General features: G+C 53.6%; 1 long non-coding RNA gene and 1 other non-coding gene across 2 annotated transcripts in view; both read left to right on the top strand.

Annotated features, from left to right (window-relative positions):
* The first annotated feature begins 6,939 nt into the window (after window positions 1–6,939).
* The window catches only part of LOC140408804 (uncharacterized), a 33,763-nt gene continuing 27,186 nt past the window's right edge, over window positions 6,940–13,516 (top strand). The window contains exons 1-2 of the long non-coding RNA XR_011940251.1: window positions 6,940–6,967; window positions 7,329–7,587. This is a non-coding gene — a long non-coding RNA (uncharacterized lncRNA). The remainder of the gene's footprint in view (window positions 6,968–7,328; window positions 7,588–13,516) is intronic.
* Window positions 6,999–7,113, top strand: LOC140430360 (U5 spliceosomal RNA). Its single transcript, XR_011949391.1, has one exon. It is a non-coding gene; the product is annotated as a U5 spliceosomal RNA (small nuclear RNA).

The raw sequence follows: 13,516 nt of genomic DNA, 5'->3' as shown, positions 1-13,516 counted from the left end.
ATTTTTCACATCCCCATTTCTCCTGTCTTCTCCCCATAACGCCTGATCCCTTTATTAATCAAGAACCTATCTATCTTTGTCTTAAAGCCACTCAGTGATTTGGTGTCCACAGCCTTCTGCGGGAAAGAGTTCCACAGATTCACCAGCCTCTGGCTGAAGAAATTCCTCCTCATCTCTGTTTTAAAGGATCATCCCTTTCGACTGAGATTGTGTCCTCTGGTTCTAGTTTTTCCTACAAGTGGAAACATCCTCTCCACGTCCACTCTATGCAGGCCTCGCAGTATCTTGTAAGTTTCAATAAGATCCCACCTCATCCTTCTAAACTCCAAAGAGTAGAGACCCGGGGCGGAATTCATCCCCCCCACCCCCCCCCCCCCCCCCCGGCCGGGTGGGAGAATCGCCGGGGCGCCGTGCGAATCGCGCCACGCCACCCCGACCCCCGCACATGATTCTCCCCACCCCTCCGAAACCAACGCTGTGCGAATCGCACTGGGCCACTCGGAGAATCGCCGCAAACGGCGAGCGGCGATTCTCCGGCCGGATGGGCCGAGCGGCTGGCGAAAAAAATGGACAGTCCTGCCGGCGCTGTTCTAACCTGCTCTCGGGCCGGCGGGACCTGGGCTTCGAGGGCCGGGAGCGGCCGGGGGGGTTGGGGTGGTGTCCAACCCCAGGGAGGCCCTCCGCGGACTGGCCTCTCTGTCGACGGGCCTCCTTTCTTTCCGCCGGCAACTCTGGATCCATGCGCCGTTTTTTGTGCGGTGCGGCCTGGGGGAGGACGGCCACCCGCGCATGCGCTACTTGCCGCTGGCCCAACTGCGCATGCGCAGGACCCAAGACGCCGTGTCTTTTACGCAGCGCCGGGTCTCTCATGCCGCACCGAGGCCCCGCCCCTGTAAATCATGCGACGCCCCTGCTAGCCCCATGGAGGGCGGAGAATAGGGGTCTGGGAACTGGCACCGACGCCGGAGGAAAAACACTCCGGTTTTTTACTCCGGCGTCGGCACTTAGACTCCCTTTGGGAGAATCCCGCCCCCAGAGTCCTCAACCGTTCCTCATATGACATACAACGCCTCCATCTGCCCCAATTCCGACCCCTCCCCCACTACCCATGTCTTTTAAAAAATATATATTTTTATTGAGGCATTTATATATATACATTCAAACACAACCAGAACAAAAAGCAAGCAAAACAGGAATACAAGTAACCAAAGAAAATAAATATCTAACACTGCACCATCCCACCTCCGGCTCTCCCACTTCCCCGCCCCCTTTTTTAACCCCCCCCCCCCCCCTGCCCCCGGCTGACATCTTAACTGTTTTCAAAGTAGCCGATGAACGGCTGCCATCTCCGGGCAAACCCCGCTACAGACCCTCTCGAGGTGAACTTTATCTTTTCCAGCCTAAGCAATTCTGTGAGGTCGCTCACCCAACCCCCCCACCCCCCCCCCGGGTTTCAGCAGCCCAGGGTCCCGGTCATATGTCCTGTGGACCACCTTGAACTGAATAAGGCACATGAAGAGGACGCGTTCACCCTCCTCAGAGCTTCCTCCCACAACCCAGCCTCGAACTCCCTTCCCAGCTCTTCCTCCCACTTACGCTTCACTACCCCTATCGAGGCTCCCTCACAATCCATTAGCTCTTTATAGATTTCCGACACTCCCGCCTTCACCCACTCCTGTTTTTGACATCACCTTGTCCTGCAGCCCCGGAGACAGCAGGTCGGAAAGGTCGGCACCTGCTTCGGAACAAAATCCCTCACCTGTTTATACTGAAACCCATTCCCGCTGGGCAGCTCAAATTCTTCCACCAACCCCTCGAAGCTTGTGAAGCTGCCTCCAATGAATTGGTCCCCACACCACTCAATCCCCACCCGTCGCCAACCCCGAAACCCCGTGTTCAGCCCCCCCAACCCCCCCCCCCCCCCCCCCCCCCCCCGGAGCAAACATGATTCCCGCAGATCGGTCCCAAACCGAAGCCCCCTCCAGCACAGGTGCTGCCACCCACTGTCCCCACACCCTCGGGGCCGCCACCACTACTGGGCTTGTGGAGTACCTGGCCAGCGAGAATGGCAGAGGCACCGTCAATAGTGCCCCCAAGCTTGAGTCCCTTACAAGAGACTGCCCTCCATCCACTCCCATACCGACTTCCTAACCATGGCTATATTCGCCGACCAATAATAATTCAAGTTTGGAAGAGCCGTCCTGCCAACAACAGTGGAGGCACATCCTATTTCCTAAAATCCCCCTTCATTTGATCCACCAGTCAAGCCAAATTCAGCTTGTGTAGCTGCTCCCCTCCCCCAGCACCACCTGAATGCCCAAACACCTGAAGTTTGCCCCCACTACTTTAAACGGCAACTCCCCCAACCTCCTCTCCTGACATCTCGCTTGATTGGGAATACCTCGCTCTTCCCCATATTCAATTTGTACCCTGAGAACCGGCCAAACCTGCCCAAACCCAAACCGCCCCAACACCTCCTACAAATAGTCCCACTCCCGACCCAGTCAAAGACCTTCTCTGTGTCTATAGCGACCGCCACTCCACATTTCGTCCCTCTGGGAGCATCATTATAACATTTAACAACGCCTAATATTTGGCTGAAAATGCCTCCCTTGACAAACCCCATCTGTCTCCCCTATCACCCCCAGCACACAGTCTGTGAGGCCAAGATGTTAACCAGCAACTTAGCGTCCACATTTTAGCCCATGAAATTTTCCGGTAGGACACACAGTGCTCCGGGTCCTTATCCTTCTTTAAAATTAAGAAAATCGAGGCCTGCGACGATGTGGGTGGGAGCACTTCCTCCTTCTCCTTTGCCTCATTCAATACCCTTACCAGCAGAGGCCCCAGGTCCCCAAAAACGTTTTATAAAATTCCAACCAGGAACCCATATGGGCCTGAGACCTTCCCGGCCTGCATCACCCCCATACCCCCCCCAGCATCCCCACCAATCCAATGGGGGCTCCCAGGTCCTGGCCTCCACCAGGACCTCCTCACCCTTGGGGAACTCCCAGGCCCATCTACAAAACGCCTCATTCCCTCCACCCTGGATGGAGGTTCCGAATCATACAGCGTCTTATAAAAGTTCTCAAACACCCCATTCACCCCTCCTGTCCTTCACCTTTCCGATCTCCCTCACCGCCTCCTGCGTCCTCAACTGATGTGCCAACATCCTACTCGCCTTTTCCCCATATTCATAGACCGCCCCTCTGGCCGTTCTCCACTGCCCTACCACCTTACCTGTAGATATCAATCCAAACTCCATCTGGAACTTCTGCCGCTCCCTCAACAACCCAGCCTCCGGGATCTCCGAATACATCCTATCCACCTGCAGGATCTCATACACTAACCTCGCCTTCTCCGCCTCTCCGTCTTGTCTCTATGTGCCCGTATTGAAATAAACTCCCCCCATGCCACTGTTTTCAATGCTTCCCATAGCGTGGCGGCTGAAACCTCACCCGTGTCATTCAGCTCCACATACCCCTGAATAGTAGCCCTCACCCGCTCACAAACCTCCTCATCTGGGGCTGGTTTAGCACAGTGGGCTAAACAGCTGGCTTGTAATGCAGAACAATGCCAGCAGCGTGGGTTCAATTTCCGTACCGGCCTCCCCGAACAGGCGCCGGAATGTGGCTACTAGTGGCTTTTCACAGTAACTTCATTGAAGCCTGCTTGTGACAGTAAGTGATTATTATTATCATTGTTCACCTGCTAATAGCCCCACATCCAACCTCCACTGTGGGCGCAGCCCCCCCCCCCCCCCCCCACCCCCTCCGTGATCCACCTGCAAGTCCACCAATGCGGCACGTGGTCTGAGACCACGGGCAAGATTCTCCGACCACCCGCCGGGTCGGAGAATCGCCGGGGGCTGGCGTGAATCCCGCCCCCGCCCGGTTGCCGAATTCTCCGCCACCGGATATTCGGCGGGGGCGGGAATCGCGGCGCGCCGGTTGGCGGGCCACCCCCCCGCAATTCTCCGGCCCGGATGGGCCGAAGTCCCACCGCTAAAATGTCTGTCCTGCCGGCGTAGATTAAACCACCTACCTTCCCGGCGGGACAAGGCGGCGCGGGCGGGCTCCGGGGTCCTGGTGGCGGCGCGGGGCGATCTGGCCCCGGGGGGTGCCCCTACGGTGGCCTGGCCCGCGATCGGAGCCCACCGATCCGCGGGCGGGCCTGTGCTGTGGGGGCACTCTTTCCCTTCCGCCTTCGCCACGGTCTCCACCATGGCGGAGGCGGAAGAGACTCTCTCCACTGCGCATGCGCGGGAATACCGTCAGCGGCCGCTGACGCTCCCGCGCATGCGCCGCCCGGAGATGTCATTTCCGCGCCAGCTGGCGGGGCACCAAAGGCCTTTTCCGCCAGCTGGCGGGGTGGAAATTCGTCCGGCGCCGGCCTAGCCCCTTAAGGTTGGGGCTCGGCCCCCAAAGATGCGGAGCATTACGCACATTTGGGGCGGCGCGATGCCCGACTCATTTGCGCCGTTTTGGGCACCAGTCGGCGGACATCGCGCTGTTTCCGGAGAATTTCGCCCCACAATCGCCAAGTACTCCGAACCGACCACCCCCATCAACAACATCCTGTCCATCACAAAATAGTCGATCCGGGAGTACACCCTTTGTACATGGAAGAAGAACAAAAATTCCTTCGCCCCCGGCCTACCAAATCTCCATGGGTCCACTTCTCACATGCGCTTCATAAACTCAAATTCCTTCGCCACTGCTGATACCCATACCGACCTTGGACTCGACTGATCCAATTTTAGTTCCATAATCGTGTTAAACCCCCCCCCCCCCCCACATTATGAGCTAGTGCAAGTCCAGGTCCGGGATCTTCCCCAGCACGCGCCTCATAAATTCAACATCGTCCTAATTTGGGGCGTAAACATTCATCAAAACCACCGGCATTCCCTCCAATTTCCCATTCATCAGAACGAACCTCCCCCGAGTCTGCTACTATGTTCCCCACCTCAAACTCTGCCTGCTTATTTATCAGGACCGCCACACTTTGCGTCTTCAAATCTAATCATGAGCGAAAGACCTGACCTACCCACCCTTTCCTAAGCCTGGTCTGATCCCCAATCTTCAGGTGTGTTTCCTGCAAGAATGCCACATCTGCCTTTAAGCTCCTCAAATGTGCAAACACGCGGGACCTCTTGACCGGCCCATTCAGCCCTCTCGCATTCCATATGAATAGCCTGGTCACCCACCCCCCCCCCCCCGCCGCCACACCACCCACCCCGGCCGATCAACCATATCCCCTTTTGGGCCAGCCTCCAGGCCGCATCACGCAACCCTACAGGCACGCCCTCGGATGTCCATTGTCATCAACCCTCCTCCATCAAAAGCGCCCTCCCTGTCAGCAGTGTTCCCCCCAAACCAAACAACAACCCCAACTCCCATTAACACACTGATCGCCTGCTCACCCCCCACTGTGCTCCTGTGAACTAGCCCGCCCAGCTAGCCTGGCAGCCCCCGCCCATGGCACCTAACATCCTACCCCCCCCCCCACACTGATTCCCCTCCCCCCCCACCCTGTTCACACACTCCCTAGGTGGAAATGGCAATAACAACTAACGAAGAAAGAAAAAAAGGCAAAAAAAGGGAAATATCACCCAGAAATAAACAAAACCCAATGCACTCACCAAACACGACCCTCCACCATTCCATCAAATAGCCCTTTGTGAAGCAATTAAAAAAAACAAAGAAGGTTCTCCCCAAAAGCCCCCCCCCCCGCCAAAGAGACAAACAAGTTACAACAATAACTGCCAAATAAGAAAAAACAATCACCCAAGGAAAAAACCCCAAACCCTAAACTCGCTTGCAAGGGGGACAGGGAGAACTAACCTCCTCAAACACCTCCTCCAAAGTTCAATATCCTACTTCTGCTGCCAGTCCATTGTCTCTAGCAACTCCATCGCTTCCTCCGGTGTCCCAAAATAATATTCACGACCATTGTGGGTCACTCAGAGGCGGGCCAGGTACAGCACCCTGAACTTCACCCCTTCTTACAGATGGCAGACTTGGGCAGCACGGTGGCTGCCTACGGCGCTGAGGACCCAGGTTTGATCTCGGCCCCAAGTCACTGTCTGTGTGGAGTTTGCACATTTTCCCTTTGTCTGCGTGGGTTTCACCCCCACAACCCAAAGATGTGCAGGTTAGGTGGTTTGGCCACACTAAATTGCCCCTTAATTAGAAAAAATTAATTGGGTAGTCTCTAATTTAAAAAAAAATCCCAGAATCATGACCTGCCTGCCATTTTTAAAGAGTCATCTCGATTCAGTGAAATTCTAGCCTGTTAACTCTGTTTTTCACGGGCAGCACGGTGGCACAGTGGTTAGCACTACTGCCTCACGGCGCCGAGGTCGCAGGCTCGATCCTGGCTCTGGGTCACTGACTGTGTGGAGTTAGCGCATTTTCTCCGTGTTTGTGTGGGTTTCGCCCCCAGAACACAAAGATGTGCAGGGTAGGTGGATTGTCCACGCTAAATTGCCCCTTAATTGGAAAAAATGAATTTGGTACTCTAAATTTAAAAAATATATATTTCTCCCACTTTCTTCCTTATTCCAGATTTCAACCTGTGCAGTACCTTGCTCTCCTCTTCCTCGAGAAATTGCTGTCGATCACTACACAAGACTTTGGACTTCCTTTCTCTCACTTACCATGGGAGCTTGCATTAAAATCACGTGGGAAGTATAAAAAGTTTGAGAGAAGCAATGATAACCTCGTGAGCAGCAGAGCGCCCACAATCTGCAGCTCCCCTTCTCCGGGAAGTGGTCAGATAGGCCCCGCCCACTAATCTACATAACTTAAATTCTGTATGAAAGCTTAAGAGATATTCCTCTTTCTGTAAACATTAACGGGTTGTAGTTAAATATTAAAATCTATACCAATTAAATAGTTTATTCTTTGGTGCTGACGTTGAGTGGCAGTGTATTAAGTCAGTGTGATGTTAAAGAGCTCCGTGCGCGGTGGGTAGCGAGTAATTTGCTGTGAATGTTAGTACTCTGGTTTCTCTTCAGATCGTATAAATCTTTCGCCTTTTACTAAAGATTTCCGTGGAGAGGAACACTCAGGGTTTTAATTAATTTTTTGATGCCCTGCCTCTGGTGGGGCTTGTTGTAACTAAAAGCAGATTTTTCAGTTCAATTCTCACTGTGCATTTCTGGAAACTTTCATTTTAATGTGAAGGGAGTAAAACAATTCCGGTGACATTTTTGCCACTGTGATGGCTTCTCTGTGCTGTAAATATTCTGCATTCTAATGCTTACGCTAATTATTAAATTGGCATATGAACTCTGCATGTCAAATCTTTCATCCTTTGTCATCTAGTACTTCCCCAGATTGGCGAAACTATGACATCTTCTTCGCAGCTTTCAGCACATCATCGATGAAGACAAACATCTTGCCAAGACCATCCCCATCACGTGCCTTCAAACAACCATGCAACCTCAAACAGACCATAGTTTACAGCAGATTATCCAGCCTTCAGGAGAACACCAGCCACAACACCACACAACCCTGCCATGGCAAGTTGAGCCAGATCATCGACATGGATACCACGATTACACGTGAGGGCATCACCCACCAGGTATGCGGTGCATACTCGCGCAAAAGGTGTTAAGGGTAAGATCCTGGCATGGAGAGAGGATTTGCTGACTGGCAGAAGGCAAAGAGTGGGGATAAAGGGGTCTTTTTCAGGATGGCAGCTGGTGACTAGTGCTGTGCCTCGGGGTCTGTGCTGGGATTACAACTTTTTACAATATACATTAATGATCTGGATGAAGGCACTGTTGCTAAATTTGCAGATGATCCAAAGATCTGTAGAGGGACAGGTAGTATTGAGGAAGCAAGGGGGCTGCAGAAGGCTTGGACAAGCAAGGAGAGTGGGCAATGAAGTGGCAAATGAAATACAATGTGGAAAAGCATGAGGTTATGCACTTTGGAAGGAGGAATGTAGGCATAGACTATTTTCTAAATGGGGAAATGCTTCGGAAAGCAGAAGCACAAAGGGAATTGGGAGTCCTTGTTCACGATTCTCTTAAGGTTAATGTGCATGTTCAGTCGGCAGTTAAGAAGGCAAATGCAATGTTAGCATTCATGTCAAGAGGGCCAGAATACAATACCAGGGATATACTTCTGAGGCTGTATAAGGCTCTGGTCAGACCCCATTTGGAGTATTGTGAGCACTTTTGGGCCCCATATCTAAGGAAGGATGTGCTGGCCTTGGAAAGGGTCCAGAGGAGGTTCACATGAATGATCCCTGGAATGAAGAACTTGTCTTATGAGGAACGGTTGAGGACTCTGGGTCTGTACTCGTTGGAGTTTAGAAGGATAAGAGGAGATCTTATTGAAACATACGAGATACTGTGAGGCCTGGATAGAGTGGACGTGGAGAGGATGTTTCCACTTGTAGGAGAAACTAGAACCAGAGGACACCATCTCAGATTAAAGGGACGATCCTTTAAAACAGAGATAAGGAGGAATTTTTTCAGCCAGAGGGTGGTGAATCTGTGGAACTCTTTGCCGCAGAAGGCTGTGGAGGCCATTCACTGAGTGTCTTTAAGGCAGAAATCGATAGGTTCTTGATTAATAAGGGGATCAGGGGTTATTGGGAGAAGGCAGGAGAATTTGGATGAGAAAAATATCAGCCATGATTGAATGGCGGTACAGACTCGCTGTGCCAAGTGGCCTAATTCTGCTCCTCTGTCTTATGGACTCGGCCAACGTTGTCTACCTCATAGGCTGCAGGAAAGGATGTCCTGAGGCCTGGTACATTGGCAAGACCATGCAGACGCTGTGACAACGGATGAACGGACATCGCTCGACAATCACCAGGCAGGAATGTTCCCTTCCAGTCGGGGAACACTTCAGCAGTCAAGGGCGTTCAGCCTCTGATCTTCGGCTAAGCGTTCTCCAAGGCTGCCTTCAGGACGCACAACAACGCAGAATCACTGAGCAGAAACTGATAACCAAGTTCCGCATGCATGAGCACGGCCTCAGCTGGGAACTTGGATTCATGTCGCACTGCATTCCACCCCCACCATCTGGCCTGGGCTTACAAAATCCTACCAACTGTCTTGGGTTGAAACAATTCGCACCTCTTTAACCTGTGATTATCCCTCTCTCCAGTCGCACCATCTGGACCTGTAAAGATTTAATTACCTGCAAAGACTCGCATTCAAAGTATCTTGCATCATTGACTTTGTCTATATATGTGTTTGTGGAAGAGTAGTAAGGGCCTGGAATGCCCTGCCTGCAACAGTAGTGGACTCGACAACACTAAGGGCATTCAAATGGTCATTGGATAGACATATGGACGATAAGGGAATAGTGTAGATGGGCTTTAGAATAGTTTCACAGGTCGCCACAACATCGAGGGCCGAAGGGCCTGTACTGCGCTGTTATGTTCTATGATGAAGGAGGTGCGCACCGAAAGCTAGTGATTACAAACAAACCTGTTGGACGTTAACCTGGTGTTGTAAGACTTCTTACTGTGCCCACCCCAGTCCAACTCCGGCTTTCCAAATCAAATTTTCCAAAAATTTTAATGGGCTCTCTTATGTTACACAAAGTCTCAAATATGAACACCAAGTGTCACTCTATGTTGATCTGTCTATGATGTTGCAACGAAAAGTCTGGATTGTGTTGCGTCTTTTGGTTGGAGAAACGGCAGAAATCCCTGTTTTAAGTCACGTACAGAGACAAACACCATCTCTGGTGGTTTGGTGTCACATTTTGATTGAAAATGCTCCTCCGTTCACTGCTGCCTCAGAGCGCTGAGGACCCGGGTTTGATCATGGCCCCGGGTCACTGTCCTTGTGGAGTTTGCACATTCTCCCCATGTCTGCGTGGGTCTAACCCCCACAACCCAAAGAGGTGCAGGGTACAAAAGAACAAAGAAAAGTACAGCACAGGAACAGGCCCTGAGGCCCTCCAAGCCTGCACCGACCATGCTGCCCATCTAAACTAAAATCTTCTACACTTCCGGGGTCCGTATCCCTCTATTTCCATCCTACTCATGTATTTGTCAAGATGCCTCTTAAACGTCACTGTCATCCCTGCTTCCACCATCTCCTCCGGCAGCGAGTTCCAGGCACCAACTACCCTCTGTGTAAAAACTTGCGTCAAACATCTCCTCTCAACCTTTCCCTGCTGCTGCTGACAATTACTGCTCCCCTAGAAAGCCACGGAAAGGTTGCCACCGCCGGGAGAACCCCATCAAGGACCCTCTCAAGGTGAACTTTATTCGCTCCAGGCTGAGGAACCCCGCCATATCGCTAACCCAGGTCTCCACACTCGGGGGTTTCGAGTCCCTCCACATTAACAAGATCCGTCTCCGGGCTACCAGGGAGGCAAAGGCCAGTACCTCGGCCTCTTTCGCTTCCTGCACTCCCGGATCCTCCGCCACCCCAAATATGTTGGGCTCGCCTTCACCTGAATGTCCAAAATCCTAGACATCACCCTCACAAACCCCTGCCAGAATCCTTTAAGCGCTGGGCATGCCCAAAACATACGGGCATGGTTCGCCGGACTACCCGCACACCTCGGGCACCTGTCCTCCACCCCAAAAACCGTACTCATTCTTGCTGCCGTTATATGCGTCCGATGCATCACCTTAAACTGAATTAAGCTGAGCCTGGCACATGATGATGAGGAGTTCACCCTGCCCAGGGCATCGGCCCACAGGCCCTCATCCAGCTCCTCACCCAGCTCCTCCTCCCACTTGCCCTTCAACTCCTCCACTGAGGCTTCCTCCACCTCCTGCAGCTCCTGATATATGTCCGACACCTTCCCCTCCCCTTCCCAGATGCCAGACACCACCCTGTCCTGGATCCTACGCGGGGGCAGCAGCGGAAATGACCCCACCTGTTTTCTAAGAAAGTACGAACCTGGAGGTACCTGAACGCATTCCCCAGGGGCAGGCCGAACCTCACCTCCAGCGCCTGCATGCTAGGGAAAGTCCCGTCTATAAACAGGTCCCCCATCCTCCTAATACCTGCCCTATACCAGCCTTGGAACCCACCATCCATCCTACCTGGAACAAATCTATGGTTATTCAGTGTCAGGGTCCACACCGAGGCCCCCTCCTCCTGCCTGTGTCTCCTCCACTGCCCTCAAATCCTCAGTGCCGCTGCCACCACCGGACTTGTGGTGTATCGCGCCGGTGAGAACGGCAGCGGAGCCGTGACTAGTGCCCCTAGGCTGGTGCCTTTGCATGACGCCGCTTCCAGCCGCCCCCATGCCGCCCCCTCCTCCATCATCCACTTCCTAATCATGGCCACATTGGCTGCCCAATAATAGCTGCAGAAGTTCGGCAGAGCCAGTCCTCCCACCCCTGCCCCGCCCCCGGCTACGCTCCAAGAATGCTCCCTTTTAACTCGCGGGTTTTATTCGTCCACACATATCCCGTAACAATCCGATTCACCCGCTTAAAAAAGGACTTGGGGATGAAAATGGGGAGGCACTGAAAGACGAAGAGGAACCTGGGGAGAACCGTCATCTTCACAGTCTGCACCCGTCCCGTCAGGGAAAGCGGGAGCATATCCCACCTTTTAAACTCTCCCTCCATCTGCTCCACGAGCCGGGTTAAGTTGAGCCTGTGCAGGGCATCCCAGTTCCTGGCCACTTGTATCCCCAAGTAGCGAAAGCTCCTTTCCACTATCTTGAGCGGGAGCTCCCTCAGTCTCTCCTCCTGGCCCCTACCGTGGACCACGAACAGCTCACTCTTCCCCACATTCCATTTATACCCCGAGAAGCTCCCAAAGTCCCTTAGGATCTGCATGACCACCCCCATCCCCTCTAGTGGGTCCGAAATGTGCAACAACAGGTCATCCGCGTCGAGGGAGACCCGGTGCTCCTCCCCGCCATGCACCAGCCCCTCCAATCCCTTGAAGTCCTGAGTGCAATGGCCAACGGCTCAGTTGCCAGGGCAAACAGCAACGGGGACAGGGGACACCCCTGTCTCGTCCCCCGGTGCAGCCTGAAATACTCCGACCTTAGCCGGTTCATGGACACACTCGCTACAGGGGCCTGATACAGCAGCTTGACCCACCCTATGAATCCCACACCGAATCCAAACCTGCCTAACGCCTCCCACAGATACTCCCCCTCCACCCTGTCAAAGGCCTTCTCCGCGTCCATTGCAGCCACCACTTCCGCATCTGCCCCTCCGAGGGCATCATGATAATATTCAGGAGCCTCCTCACATTCGTGTTCAGCTGCCTGCCCTTAACGAAACCTGTCTGGTCCTCGCCAATCACTCTCGGGACACAGTCCTCTATTCTGGTGGCCAGAATATTTGCCAACAGTTTGGCGTCTACATTCAGGAGCGATATCGGCCTGTAGGACCCACACTGAAGCGGATCCCTCTCTTTCTTCAAGATAAGCGAAACCAATGCCTGCGACATCGTCGGAGGGAGGGTCCCTCTCTCCTTTGCCTCATTGAAGGTTCTTAGCAGGAGCGGGCTCAGTAGCTCCGAGAACTTCTTATAAGATTCTACAGGGACGCCGTCCGGACCTGGGGCCTTGCCCGACTGCATGCTTGCCATCCCCCTGACTACCTCCTCCAACTCAATTGGGGCCCCCAATCCCTCTACCTGCTCCACTTCCACCCTCGGGACCCTCAACCAGTCCTAAACTGCCTCATCCCTTCCCCCTCCCCAGGGGGTTCCGACTCGTATAACTTCACATAGAACTCCCTGAAGACTTAATTGACCCTCTCTGGGCTCAGCGCATGTTGCCCTCCTTATCTCGCACTCCCCCAATCTCTCTAGCCACCTCCCTCTTGCCCGGCATCCTACACATTTTCTCCCCATACTCATAGACTGCCCCTTTCACTTTCCTTAACTGCGCCTCCGCCTTCCCCGTGGTCAGCAAGTCGAATTCCGCCTGAAGTTTCCGGCATTCATTCAACAGCCCCCCCTCTGGGGCCTCCGCGTATCTCCTGTCTACCCAGAGTATCTCTCCCACCAGCTTCTCCCTCACCGCCCTCTCCTTCTTCTCTCTGTGGAACCTGATGGAGATTAAATCTCCCCTAACGACCGCCTTCAAAGCCTCCCACACCACGGCCACTGTTATCTCTCCTGTGTCATTCGCTCCCACATAGTTCTCAATGCTCCTCCCTATCCGCCCACACACCTCCTCATCTGCCAGCAGCCCCACATCCAGTCTCCAGAGAGGGCGCTGACCCCACTCCGCCCCCAGCCACAGGTCCACCCAGTGCGGGGCATGGTCCAAGACCGCAATGGCCGAGTATTCAACCCCATTCACCCTCGGGATCGGTGCCCTACTCAACACAAAGAAGTCTATCCGCGAATAGACTTTATGGACGTGGGAGAAAAAGGAGAACTCGTTCGCCCTTGGCCGCGCAAACCTCCACGGGTCCACATCCCCCCATTTGGCCCATGAACTCCCACAGGGCCCTGGCCGCCGCCGGCCTCTTTCCCGACCTGGACTTGGAACGGTCCAAAATCGGGTCCAAGACCGTATCAAAGTCCCCTCCCATAATCTGGTTACGA

This window comes from Scyliorhinus torazame, chromosome 1, assembly GCF_047496885.1.
Source record: "Scyliorhinus torazame isolate Kashiwa2021f chromosome 1, sScyTor2.1, whole genome shotgun sequence".
NCBI lineage: Eukaryota > Metazoa > Chordata > Chondrichthyes > Carcharhiniformes > Scyliorhinidae > Scyliorhinus > Scyliorhinus torazame.
This window is presented reverse-complemented; position numbering and strand designations above follow the sequence as displayed.